The sequence below is a fragment of the Lactuca virosa genome, chromosome 6 (assembly GCF_052849685.1).
Source record: "Lactuca virosa cultivar CGN04683 chromosome 6, Lactuca_virosa_CGN04683_v6, whole genome shotgun sequence".
NCBI classification, from domain to species: domain Eukaryota; kingdom Viridiplantae; phylum Streptophyta; class Magnoliopsida; order Asterales; family Asteraceae; genus Lactuca; species Lactuca virosa.
This window is the reverse complement of record NC_136431.1, coordinates 156,332,006-156,346,991: the sequence shown is the minus strand read 5'-3', so window position 1 is coordinate 156,346,991 and position 14,986 is coordinate 156,332,006.

The window sequence follows — 14,986 nt, the reverse complement described above, 5'->3', positions numbered from 1 at the left end:
ACCCTAGGGGTTGTGACTTCCTTGCTACGCGTATGGGTCATGTGGTTTCAGTAGTACGGGCCCATACTACCTTCCACACCTACCCATATTTGTCTCAAGTATCATCACAACACCCTAACAATATACATATGCAAGGTGATCGATCAACCTCACTCCTAGAGGAAGGCTAACTATTTCATAACTAGCCTACTGACCTTGCACAACTCACCCATGAAACTTCCACCAACCCTGCAACACTAGTGTATGCTAGCCATACATAACGTTGGACCCTATAGACTTTTGAATACCTGATACTACCCTAAGCCCTTCATCAAACAAGAACATGAAATAAGGCCAAACCAAACATTCTCAAGCTATAAGATCTTAATTATCTACAACCGTAATGTATACACTAAGTAACTATAGTAATGATGGCAATTTCATATAAGGAAAAACCCTAGGCTATCAGGTATCATATAATCAGGCAATTCTATCATGCAATTCCTGACCTGAAGACCCTAGCCTAGTACTAGCAAGCTCTTCTAACATATCACATAAATCAAATAATCCGTAAGGTATTTTGGGGTCTATTTACTGGCTCCGGCTGATCGTACACTTGCATCCTCCTTTATTATTTTGAAAACCATTTGAAAAATCATTTTAAAATCTTGTCCTTAGTTTGAGACTGGAGACACACGAGTGTTCCCTCAAATTCTCTCAAACCAAGGCTTTGATACCAACTTATAACATCTATAAATATCATGAGCAATTTAAACTTTTTCAAAAACTTTCAACCAATGATTACTACAAAACTTGTTTCCAAAATAGTATAATGTCAGAGTATCCCAAAAATCAAAATCATAAATCATGAGGAGCTGTACGATCACGCCTTTGCCTTCCTGCGATCATCAGAAGTACCTGAAACATAATCAACAACTGTAAGCCTGAAGCTTAGTGAGTTCCCCCAATATACCCATACACACATCAACATATACATAAATACAAATAACATACTATGGGTACAGTCAACCATCGGGTTGGAACACCCCAGGCCCTCAACCATCAGGTTGGAATGCTAACGTACTATGGGTCCAGTCATCCTCGGGATTGAATACCCCAGGCCTATAACCATCAGGTTGGAATGCCCTCATACTACGAGTCCAATTATCCTCGGGATGGAATACTCACAGCCCACATCCATCGGGTTGGAATGCCCAGGTCTGTTGGCTCTCGCACAAAGCAGATAAGCCTTAACCACCAATCAAACATGTGCACATATATCATATAATCACATAACAATCTATAGACATACAAACCGATCTAACAGATCATAACAACATAATAATATCCTATCTACCAGGATACGAATCTAGCAGATCATACTAGCATAATATCATCCTATCTACCAGAATACTGATCTAACAAATCGTACCAACATAATACCATCCTATCTACCAGGATACTGATCTAAAAGATCATACTAGCATAACATATTAGGATAACAATCCAAAAGGGTCGGTCGTGGTGCCTTAGACCCTTGAGTATAATGAGGAAACTCACCTCACAAATGTCGAACTGTAGTGATAATGTCAAACTCCCAAATCGCAGCTACGAACTCCACCACCTATGTTCACCATAGGACCAAGTCCATCAGCATCTCAATTACAAAAATACCCTCAAAAGTCCAACTGGTCAACCCTTGGTCAAATTCAAAGTCAACGGTCGCAGTAAACAGTCCATGTTGACCCGACTCGTCGAGTGCAGCTAGCAACTCGTCGAGTTCCTTAAGAACTCAGAAATCATAAAACCCTAACTGACTCGCCGAATTTTCAACTAACTCGTCGAGTCCATGTGTGTCCAGATGTCGGGGAAAACCCTAACTGACTCGTCGAGTCCTCTTACTGACTCGCCGAGTTCATGCAGAATCAAATACAGGCAACCTTCATCCGACTCGCCGAGTTCGCTATGCGACTCATCGAGTTCATGCAGTCCATTTCATATCTAGGCGTTTTTAAGCTACTCCAAAGCTCCAACTTGTAGATCTAGCTTCCTAAGGCACAGATTCCACGTAAAGTTGTAAACTTTACGTGCATGCAAGGTCCTAAAGGCTTAGAACACCAAGACCAAGTCTAGAATGGATTTTAGGGCATGGTGAAGGGTTAATACTAGATAAAGCTAATAGCTTTCTGAATTTGGGACCCAGAGGAGTCCATATCTGAAACTATATCTTCTGGACAAGTTCAAATCCGAGAATGACCCCATTTTTCCCCAAAAATGACCATATTCATGCATAAGAGAAGATCCCAGAGATGGAAAGCCAAGGTAAAAACTTTTTACTTTCAAATGAATGCCAAAATGAAGTGGATGCTGGATCCACATTCTCCTTCTCGTTCCAAGCTTCTAAGTATTCAAATCTCTTCAAGAAATGCACTAAAACACACTTTATTAGCCTCACACACACAAAGAATGGAGAGTTAGCTTGCTGAAAAGGTGATTATGCCACAATAATATCTCCTGAAAAGGTGATTATGCTATTTTTCTGACTTGTAAGTGAGTTTGAACCATTGGACCGACCTTTAGACGCCATTTGTGAAGAAATATTCCGAAGAGAAGAGGAGAAGAAGGCATAATTGAGAAAAATATAAATGTAATAACATAATTGAGAAAAATAAAACACGGTGTCAAAATCACAACTTTGGTAAACTTAGTGACTTTATTGCAATTCAGAAAAAGTGGTTACCGGTAGAACATGAAGAATCGATCATTTGGTTGATATTGCAATAAAATTATAAATATAATAACTTAATTGAGAAAAAATTGTTGTCAAAATCGAAATTTTGTGGTAATACAATGACTTTCTTGAAATTTGTCATTTCTTTTATTAATTTGCTAAATTGTATTTTTAAAGAAATTAGATAGTATTATGAAATAAAATTCCTCGATGTATACTTTTCAAAAGTTTTTTTTATCTATAAAATATTAAACTATAATATATTTTTTAATAATAATTTATAAATTTTAATTCTGAACCAAACAATTTATTTTTGTTTAGAGTTGACTAATATGCATATTATATATTTTTGTAAATGTTCCACCTCTTGAAAATCGAATTGTAAAACCGATTCCACTGAATGGTAATTTGGTTGGTTCAGATCATATTTGAATTTAGTTTAGAATATTCGCATTACATTTTAAAAACTTAAATCAATTTGGATTCACTTTACTATATCGAATCAAACAGATCCGTCCAAACGAACACCTTAAGCATGAATCGGAAAATGAGAAAAATATCGAATGAAATTACAATATATATATATATATATATATATATATATATATATATATATATATATATATATATATATATATATATATATATATATATATATATATATATACTAGGTGTACACCCGAGCAAAGTAGCGACACCAATTATTGATGTTTCGATGAATGATTTTTTTATCCAGAAAATATTATTTGACTATTTCAATGACTATAAATTTTCTGGTGATATGTTAGAAAATTTCCATGCCCAACCTTTATCATGCCCACGTTAAAAATGAAAAAAAAATAATTGATATTTCCTTCCCTCAATATTTTCGTTGATTACTTTTTATCATAATTAGTTTTGTTCATAAAAAGACGAGTGGTTTGTGCATAACAGATTTGTACATTAAGTTATCAAGTATATACCTCTTAAATTTCAAGAAAAAGTTAAATATGCTTTATAATATATATATATATATATATATATATATATATATATATATATATATATATATATAGAGAGAGAGAGAGAGAGAATATAAAAATTATTAATTTTAAATTTTTTTTAAACAAAAAGATAAGTGTACAAAATAAAGAATACACTAAATTTAATTCGTTAAAAACAAAAGCTAAAACGATGTTTTTTTAGTTAATATTATTTTCAAAATACTTTATATAGTCCATTATATTATTTTAATTTAATAAAACTTTATTCCTTATCCTATAATGAATTAACTTTTTTAAGAACTTATACTTTGATACATTTTTTTATACTCATCTTCAACATACGTACCAATATCCATTCTTTTGCAACACCTTAAGCAAGTTATTTATCGTTTTCGCCTCCTTGTACCATCCAAATAATGGTCCACACATTATTGAGGATGATAAATCTCTATCGATGGGCATTAACGTAATAGGATAGAAAAACATTATATTACATTTGAACTTTTCAATTATAGACTCATTTTGAACTTATATTTAAAAGTATAGATAAGTTGATCAAACTTAACATTTCTAAAAGTTAGAGGGTTCGTTTGTAGTATTTTTTATATGGTGTTTTTGTCATATTTTGTTGTTTGGGTATATATTGTATTATTGCAGGTTTTGGTGGACTGGGACTCATTTAATTAGAAGATTCTCAGGTTATAGCACATGTCGTTATGCTCCATGGTTGGTATTTGTGCCCGAGGTATATAATATGTAAGTGTTCAGATGTGTAGATTACATCTCCACTAACACACAGTTAGGTTTACACTCATCGTTTTTTCTCCATTGGGGTTTCCTGTGTTTGAGTTCTTGCATTGTAATTCATATTTATGATGGTAGATTAGGTGAGTGTAGAATAGGTTGATTGTAGTGAGCTTTATGTTGTAAGTTCTTGCAAAACAATCGGGTTCCTAATTCGTAATAAGAGAACTGATTATGTTGGGATGTGATTGTGTACTTTCTAAGTGTAATGACTCTCTTGCGATCCTTGTAGATTGAAACCGTTTGCGTCACATCTAGGGTTCGTATTCCTCTTTCTAGGTCTGATAATGTTTGAGTTAGATCTAGTGTTTTCTCATCTGATCCTCTTAGATCGGTCACCTCAGGTGCTGATTTTGGATTCCTTTTAGATCTCTGTTACTGCGAATATGTGTTGTGTTTGTAGGTATCGCTTCCGCTGGCTGTTGACGTCAGATCTTCTCGAAGATCAACAATCTTGTCTGGTGTGTTAGTGAATGCATTTCGATCGGTCAATCTTCAAAAGTGTTCTGATTAACTTCACTAGAAAATGAACTTGATCACCGAAATTATTCTAGTGGAAAACCAAACTAGGGATACGGTCTCTCTAAAAGTGTCTGTTAGGACCTCTGTGAGCTGTTTCTTGTTCTCTTCTTTGTCTCTTTCTATAAACTGTTTGGGAGATCCTGGTTGTCTTGAGTACACCAGTTACTTTCTTGCATCTTGTTTGTGCTATCTGTTTGCCTTGGTTTTCTTGACCTGTGTTGACTTGTCCTGGGCCCCGACACACCGTGGTGACGATCTGGACTTTAAGATCTACACGTTGGTCTGTGTTTTTTGTTGTTTGATTTGGTTTCTGGTTATTCATTTTGACTGGTACTAGTGAAACTCCTGGTGCTAGTGGTAAAAATGACCCTGTTGATTTTGACGATCCTCTTTATGTGCATCCATCTGATAACACTGTTGCTGCTATTGTTTCAATTAAACTTAATGTAACACCCCGACTCCCAGGTATAAGTTTTAAAACCTTATATACATGTTTATGGACCTACTCGACGAGTTGGTTGCCCCAACTCGTCGTGTAGAGGCGGGTTAGCCCGCATGGATTATTGGACCTACTCGATGAGTCGGAGGACCCTGACTCAACGAGTAGGAGCTGGAAAATGAAACCTTAATTTCCGGGGTTTTGCACCCTATTTAAAGGGTCATTAGCCTCCCTCAGACTCCCTTACTGTCCCCCATGAGTCCAGAAAACCCTAATCTCGAATACCCTCCATTTGTGTGTGTGAAGAAGCTTGGAAAGTGGTTTTTGTGAAGAATGCTTGAAATCTAAGGAGCTTGGAGCAAAGAAAAGCTTGTGGATATGACTCTACTTCATCTTGGCATCATCTCGAAGGTAACAAGTCGTTACCTTGACTTCCCTCTAGCTAGATCTCTCTATGCTTAAGTTTAGGGCCATTTTAGCATATATGTGAACCATTTCGGGTATTGGGCATAATCGGAAGTTGTAACTTCATATCTGGACTCCTCTTGGTCCTTATAGCCATAAAGTTATCAGATTTAGCAAGCTTGGGCCCTTCTCTTTGGGTTAAACCTTTCCTTTAACTTAGTTTTGGCATCTAGCACCATGCATGCACGTAAAGCTTGCAACTTTATGTGGAAACCATGCCCTAGGAGGTTAGATCTGCATTTTGGAGCTTTGGGGTAGCTTGAAAAGGTATGAATGAGAATGGACTGAAGGGACTCGACGAGTCGCATAGCCGACTTGGCGAGTCGGATGAAGATTGCCTGTATTAGTCCTGCATGAACTCGGCTAGTCAGTAAGAAGACTCGACGAGTCCATTAGGGTTTTCCCAACATTTGGACACGCATGGACTCGACGAGTTGGTTGGAAACTCGGCGAGTCAATTAGGGTTTTGAGGATTCCTGAGTTCTTAAGGAACTCGACGAGTTGCTAGCTGCACTCGACGAGTCGGGTCAACATGGATTGTTGACTTTGACCGTTGACTTTGACTTTGACCAAGGGTTGACCAGTTGGACTTTTGAGGGTATTTTGGTAATTCTAGATTCTGATGGACTTGGTCCTATGGTGGTTATAGGTGGTTAAGTTCGTGACAGTGATTCAGGAGTTTGATCTTATCACTACAGTATAACATCGTGAGGTGAGTTCTTCTCACTATATCAACAGGGTGTACGGCACCAAGGCCGTCGCTTTATGATTTGTATCCTGGTTATAGGATGGTTGCTATGTTAGTGATCTGTTAGATCGGTATCCTGGTTATAGGATTATGCTATGTGGTGATCGGTTAGATCAATATCTTAGTTATAGAATGGTTGCTATGTTAGTGATCGGTTAGATAAGTATCCTGGTTGTAGGATGGTTGCTATGTTAGTGATCGGTTAGATCGGTATCCTGGTTATAGGATGGTTGCCATGTTAGTGATCTGTTAGATCTGTATGACTATCTGTACTTGCTAGCTAGCGTATTATATGTATGTGCACATGTTTGTTGGTTTGGGGGATTGGGTTCAGGTAGGTCATGCTTTGTACTGTAGGCCAAGATACCCTGGGCGGACCAGATAGAATACAAACCCGGTTAGGGCATAGTAGTCAGGCCGAAGCCCCGGCGAGAGGTCCGGATAGGCTGAAGACCCTGAGAGGCGGTCCAGACGTGCCGATGGCTTGGAGAGCGGTCCAGATAGAATGATGGCTCATTATGCATGTTGTGTTTGTTTATATGATATGGTTATATCTGTACGGCGTTGGTATTTTGGGGGAACTCACTAAGCTTCGGGCTTATAGTTGTTGATTATTTTCCAGGTACTTCTGATGATCGCAAGAAGGCGAAGGCGTGATCGTGCACCTCCTTATATTTTCATGATTTGATTCTGGGGATACTCTGATGTTCAAGCTATTTTGAGACCAAGTTGTAAGAACTTAATAATTTTAAATGTTTTAAAAAGTTCAAATTTGGCATGCTTTTTATGGATGTTACAAGTTTGTATCAGAGCCTTGGTTTGAGTGAATTGGAGGAAACACTTGTGTGTATCCAATCTCAAACTGAGGACAATAATTTTAAAATGATTTTCAAAAGATTGCAAATTAATAAAGGACGATGCAAGTGTACGGTCAGCTGAAGCCAGCAAGTAGCCCCAAAATACCTTACGTATTATTTTATTTATGTGATATGTTAGAACAACATGCTAGTACTAGGCTAGGGATCTTCGGGAACTGCATGATAGAATTGCCTGACTATATGATGCCTGATAGCCTAGGGTTTTTCCTTATATGAAATTGACATCATTACTGTAGTTGCTTAGTGTATGCATCACGGTCGTACATAATTAAGATCTTATAGCCTGATAATGTTTGGTTAAGCCTTATTTCCAGTTCTTGTTTGATGAAGGGCTTAGGGTAGGATCAGGTATTCGAAAGTCTATAGGGTCCAGCGTTATGTATGGCTAGCATACACTAGTGCTACAGGGTTGGTGTAAGTTTCATGGATAGGTTGTGTAAGATCAGTCGGCCAGTTATGAGATATTTAGCCTTCCTATAGGAGTGAGGATTGAGCGCATGCCATGCTTACTTATAGTCTTAGGGCGTTTTAATGATACTTGAGACAAATATGGGTAGGTGTGGAAGGTAGTATGGGCCTATAATGCTGAAAGCATAGGACCCATACGCGTTGCAGAGAAGTCACAACCCCTAGGGTTTCGTTGGGAGTTGGTTCCCGGATTATTATATGGAGTATTTGATATCTTCCTGGTATATTTTCAGCATGGTGGTTACTCGACGATTTGTGACTGGATCCGGGTCAGGATCAGGAGGCGGCGGACAGGAGGCACCGGCAGTGCCCGAGACTATCGGCCATATGGGGCTAGACGAGAAGGACGCCAGTATCTGGGAGATCATGCATGATGAGGTTGCTGCGATGTTCCGGGCTCAGTTACCGGAGATGTTTGGGCTATCAGGACCACCATGGTGGAGTATTTTGATGAGCGTTATGCAACCCTCACTAAGGCGGCTGCCGCAGTAGCTACAACAGCTGTAATGGCGGCAGTGGGAGGATCCAGTCGGGCTTTTCAGTATCGGTACTTCGACAACACGAAGCCCCCTACTTTTGATGGGACTCGGGACCCCATGAAATCCATAAGGTAGCTATCTGACGTGGAGGGGTGTTACTTCACGTGTTCATGTCCCACTGACCAGAAGGTCAGATGTGCCCTGAACCTACTGAGGTCTGGGGCAAAGGACTGGTGGAGGTTGATGACTAGGTGTTACACTAATGATCAGAGAGCTGCAGTTACTTGGGAGCAGTTCAAGGATATGTTCCGCGCTCGCTACGTTCCACGGGTCGAGCAAGAGCGGCTAGCTCAGGAGTTTATGGAGTTCAGACAGGATGGTGAAACGGTGACAGAGATCACCCGTATGTTCACGGAGAGAACGATGTTCTTCCCGGAGTTTGCCTCGGAGCAGGCTCAGATGACATGTTATCTGAGCAGGCTCAGATGACACGTTATCTGAGCATGCTCAAGACTGAAATTCGACAGTTTGTAGCGACCCAGCGTTGTGATACGCTTCTGGATTTACAGGATGCCGCTAGGCGGCGTGAGTTAGAGATTCAGTTGCAGTTGAGGGAACAGCGGCAGGCCCCAACACAGTCACATCCGGCGCCAAAGCGGTCAAAGACCGCTGATTCTAGGTCGGGAGGACAGCAGAGCCGCACTTGTGGCAAGTGCGGGAAGGGTCACTCTGGGGTTTGCAGATCGGGTAACGCGTGCGGAAAATGCGGAAGGGAGGGGCACTTTGTGAGGGATTGTCGCCAGCTAGCCCCGGTTCAGGATATGAGGATCTGCTACCACTGTCATCAGGTTGGTCACGTGAAGACCAACTGTCCACAGCTCGCTGCCAGGCCGGCGTAGGCTCTAGCGCCGACTACACTGAGGATTACTGACAGGAGTCATGGTAGAGCAGCACCCCCAAGGGCTCAGGGATGCGCCTTCGAGCTTACAGCAAAGGAGGCTAGGGCAGCACCAGACATGGTTGCTGGTAGGTTTCTATCCCTTATCTTACTGATTATATCTGTTTTATGCTTATATGTTGTACCTGTGGTTAGGTACGTTTTTACTGAACTCCTTACCTGCTTTGGTATTATTCGACTCGGGGGCGAGTCGGTCATTTGTTTCTCAGTCATTCAGTAGGGAGTTCGGGTTACCAGTAGGAGAGCTAGAGTGTCTGTTGCGAGTCTCTATCGCCAACGAACATGGGATTTCTGCTTCTTAGATCTATCGGGGGTTTGCGTATTGGAGATCTTCGGGGTATCTTTCCCGATAGACCTAATTCCAATTCCCATGGGGGATGTATGTGTGATTGTGGGTATGGACTGGCTTAGTCGCTTCGGTGCCATGATCGACGGCGAGGGTCAGCGAGTGGTGGTTCGAACCCCAAGTGGGGGAGAACTGATTGTCTATGGCGAGGGCACCAGATTGGGATCAGGTTTTTGTTTAGCTGCCAGGGCTCGACAGTATATTCAGCACGAGTGTGCGGGTTATCTATCGTATGTGGTGGATACGCGGGTCAGGGATAATATTTCAGTTTCAGAGGTTCCGGTAGTCAGGGAGTTTGCTGACGTGTTCCCGGAGGAGTTACCCGTAGTGCCTCCGAAGAGACAGGTCGAGTTTAGGATCGACCTAGTGCCAGGTGCGGCCCCTATCGCCAAGGCGTCGTACCGGTTGGCACCACCGGAGATGCAGGAGTTGTCATCATAGTTGCAGGAACTACTGGACAAGCAGTTCATTTGTCCGAGCAGTGCTCTGTGGGGAGCACCGATCCTCTTCGTCAGGAAGAAGGATGGTTCACACCGGATGTGCATTGACTACCAGGAGCTGAACAAGTTGACGGTGAAGAACCGTTATCCACGCCCGAGGATAGATGATCTTTTCGATCAGTTGCAGGGTGCATCTTGGTTCTCCAATATAGACCTGAGGTCTGGGTACCATCAGGTCAGGGTTAGGGAGGAGGACGTGGAGAAGACCACGTTCCGGACTCGTTATGGACATTATGAGTTCGTCGTGATGCCGTTTGGGCTCACCAACACGCCAGCAGTGTTTATGGACCAAATGAATCGGGTCTGCAGACCGATGCTCGATTGCTCGGTCATCGTGTTTATATACGATATCTTGGTGTACTCCAAGACCAGAGAGCAGCACGAGGAGCATCTTCGGGAGTTATTGGGCGTTCTGAGGTGAGAACGGCTCTATGACAAGTTCTCGAAGTTCGAGTTTTGTTTACGAGAGGTTCAGTTCCTTGGACATCTCGTTAACCAGGAGGGGATTTGGTCGATCCAGCCAAAATCGAGAGGGTTATGCAGTGGGAGGTTCCGAAATCTCCCTCGGATATCAGGAGCTTCTTGGGATCGGCAGGGTTCTACTAGAGATTCATACAGGATTTTTACAAGACTGCAGTACCCTTCACTCGTCTGACGAGGAAGGGGTGGATTTCCGGTGGGGCCCCGAGCAGCAGAGGGCGTTTGAGACCCTCAGACAGCGACTATGCGAGGCTCCAGTCTTGACTCTCCCGGAAGGAGTTGACGATTTTGTAGTATTTTGTGATGCATCCATCACAGGACTGAGAGCGGTCCTTATGCAGTGAGGACGAGTGATAGCCTACGCATCGCGGCAGTTGAAGTCGCATGAGATGATGTACCCTACTCATGATCTAGAGTTAGGAGCGGTGGTATTCGCTCTCAATATTTGGAGACATTACCTCTATGGGGTCCGATGTACCATATACACGGACCACAACAGCCTGAGACACATCATGGATCAGCCGAACCTGAACATGAGATAATGCAGGTGGCTGGATGTAGTCAAGGACTACAACTGTGAGATCCTTTACCACCCAGGTAAAGCGAACGTGGTTGCGGACGCTCTGAGCCGCAAGTCAGCTGGATCTTCTACCCCAGTGACATGTATGAGGATATCAGTGGATTCTCCACTTGTGAGCTTGATCCGGGAAGCTCAGGCAGAGGGTATGCGTGTGAGAACCCGAAATTTGTATCTTGTAAAGTCAATCAATTAAATCAAAAGATAGACTTGTTTCTGTTACCTTTATGTTGTGTTAAGGGTCCGGTTGAGAGTTTCTAAGCCTACTATACTCAAGGATTATGTGTTAGGAAGTGTTCACTTGAGATCATTGAGTTGCAATCGATCCGAAAACACCATCAAAAGGAGTTCACGGCCACATCAAGGTTCACGGCCGTGAACCCATCTTTGGGCCGTGAACAACTCCTATATATAAGGACTTGGCTCATTTTTCTTCACTTCTTCAACTCTAGCCGTAAACACATCAATTCTCTCTCAAGTATCTTCAATCGTGAACACTTCTAAACGCCTAAAAAACGTAAGTATCTCATCCATCTTCTTGTTGTCCCTTTAAAGCACTTGATTTCCACCTTTGATTCAACACTTTCTTGCAAAGATCTTCAAGAGTTCACGGCCGTGAACCTTCATAGGGCCATGAACCCTTCTTAGATGCAAGGTTGGACTGTGCACCCTTCATCTACGGCCGTAAACCCTTCATAGGATCAAGCTTGGGCCGTGAACACATCATGTTTTCTATGGGCGTAAACACTCCTTGTTTGGCCGTGAACACCTTTCAACCAATCATTCGTGATTCTAACACTTCATTGAAAGTGTTTCCTAGATCCTAAGGTTGTTTCCCTTACACTTTAGTTATTATAAACACTAATTGTGTGCATATAGGTGTTATTATATGCTTAATAGGATCCAGTTGTGCTCGAGACTTCACTTGGCATACTTAGCATCCTATATCGATCTTTCATTCGAATCACTCACTACAGGTGAGTTCATACCCCTACAACTACATTTTTAAATGCTTTTAAATGCTTTTAGGGGGGGAATACAAGTAGAACACAATGAAATTGTGTTAACCATTTACATGTGAAAACAACATCCAAAAGGATTTCTTATACTCAAAACTTGTTGAAAACTCTTTTAAAGCTTTTATAAACTTCTTTTTATATCGAATCATATTCGTCTATCTATTTACGTATAAGTATGATTTAACAGACTTAGGAATATTGCTAGATACCTTGACTCCTGTTCCTTATTTGGTTGTGGGCTTGGGGTAGAATCACTAGTCCGAATGTCGGTTAAATCATAGTTATACTTATTAAATACATATGTGGATATTAAACCCATTTTTAAAGTTCATTCTTAACTCAGTTGCTTATGGTTAGTAATTGAGCCTTTTCTACAAATCAGTAACAGTCAAACAATCATACTAGTAAACTATAATAGGTATAGTTTAGAGGATTACTTATTACTACTTCTAGAACAATGAAACTTACATGAGTCAGTTCTTACATGAGTCAGTTCATACATGAGTCAGTTCAAACATACTATAACTAGAACAGAAAGGAACATACATACTATAAATAGAACAGAAAGGAACATACATACTATAACAGGAACAGAAAGGAACATACATACTATAACAAGAACAAGATAACAATAATGTGAGCCACTACTTCCAGGCATAGCAATATACTTTTTGTGTCACGTTTTGTAACCAGAGTCTCCTGTAGGAAGAGCGTGAGTTTGTGTATAGATCTATACGGGATTGACCATCCTACACCTTGCTGCTAGCTACAGTGGGACCTGCAGGTCTACGGGTGACGAATGTCATACCATTTCGACGTCTTTAGAACGTCGTGTTTTATACTAGTCAATCAAGCATGGTTATAACTTCATCACATTTTTCCTTAATTTAACTAATCAGTTTTAAGGTAGTTAATGCTTTAGTAGGGTATCTTTACACCACACTACTGTGCATCTTCATTTTTCCATTCATTCATACATAATATCCTCATAATGAGGAACGCAAACTATTTTTCTAGTAAATATAGTCATAAACTTGGAAAAAACATACATTTTTATGAGAAAACAAACATACAAAACAGTCGGGTCTTGGTAGAAGACTACTTTCCATTTTAGTTGAAAATATAGGATTTTCTAGGAAGTATACAAACATTTACATCAAAACACTTACAAACTTTTTCATCAAACTAATGAAAACATTTGACACAAAAATACTTATGAACTCACCAACTTAAATGCTGATATAATCTTTCAAAATAACTTGTATTCTCAGGTCACCAGTAGACAGGTACAGATGACCAGGTTTTGAGAAGACGGAGCATATTGAAGACTCGTCTTTATTTTAATTTCATATTTTAGTGTCTTACAACTTTACGCAAAACACACTTATATTAACTATATATTAATGCAATGGATGATGTTGTTGCTTGTTTTACTATTGTGCATTGTTATGATACTGTACATCACGTCCTCCGCCCCGGAACGTTTCCGCCGTTCCGGTTTGGGGTGTGACAGATTGGTATAAGAGCTTTGTTTATAGTGAATTGAGAATATCAACCCATAAAAGATATACAACTGTAAACACGTCGGGATTAAAACACTCTGACCAAGAGTTTATGCTTTTAATACATGCATTCATACTAGGATCAGTGTCATACTAGAACAGAACAAAAGTATTGCGGTTGTTGGACAGCACAAGTAGGCTTGGGGACATATAATCAGATCTGGGAATGATATATCATGATAAACTATATCTTTCCGAGAAGTGATTAGCATGTGCCTAGGAATGGTTGTGGTGTTGCAACAAGTCTAAAAACTTACCAACTCTACTACAATGAAAACTTTAGAACATAAGATAAACTTAAAATACTATAGGAGTATTTTATTGTACTATAATTTCTTATGTGAAAAGTAAAAGGTCTTTACTAGTAGGTCAATAGTTACTGAGTGGATACGCTAAGCTTATATGTGACTAAGGTGTCATAGACTTAGAATCTGTGATCTTTGCTTTACTTCCTGCTCCTTGCTTGGTTGTGTGACAACCGTCAAAATTCGAGTCGGTTCTAGATTTGATTAGACTTAGTTGCACATATAGGCACAACACATATTAGACTTAGTAACTAGAAGCTAAGTTATAACCTAGTAGAAACTTGGAACAGATAGAAACAATGGATGGTGTACTTAGATTTCACATTGATATGTGAAATTCTATAACTACTTAACTGTAGAGACTATCCATATTCGGGTCACTCTTTGACTCGAACACCTTTTCATGAATCATATTCACACATCGTGCACTTGACCTAGTAGTAGAAATTAGGTCAAAGTCTTATAGAAACTTAAGTCAAAGTTGAAGACTAGGGCTAGTATACTTGATTCCTCAATTTCGTTGGATCTCAGAATCACTACATAGAATGCCAATAAACCGACAAAAAAATAAATTACAAACATTATTTCTAACTTTAATAAGAGTTAGGAAACACAAAAAAATATAATTTAAAAAGTCTCAAAGATTCTATTTATTTTGATATCCAAAGATTTACAAACTCTCAAAAACCCTAAATGCCCTAAAAACCTAAATTTATGAAATTTAACCTTAAAAATTCTATAAA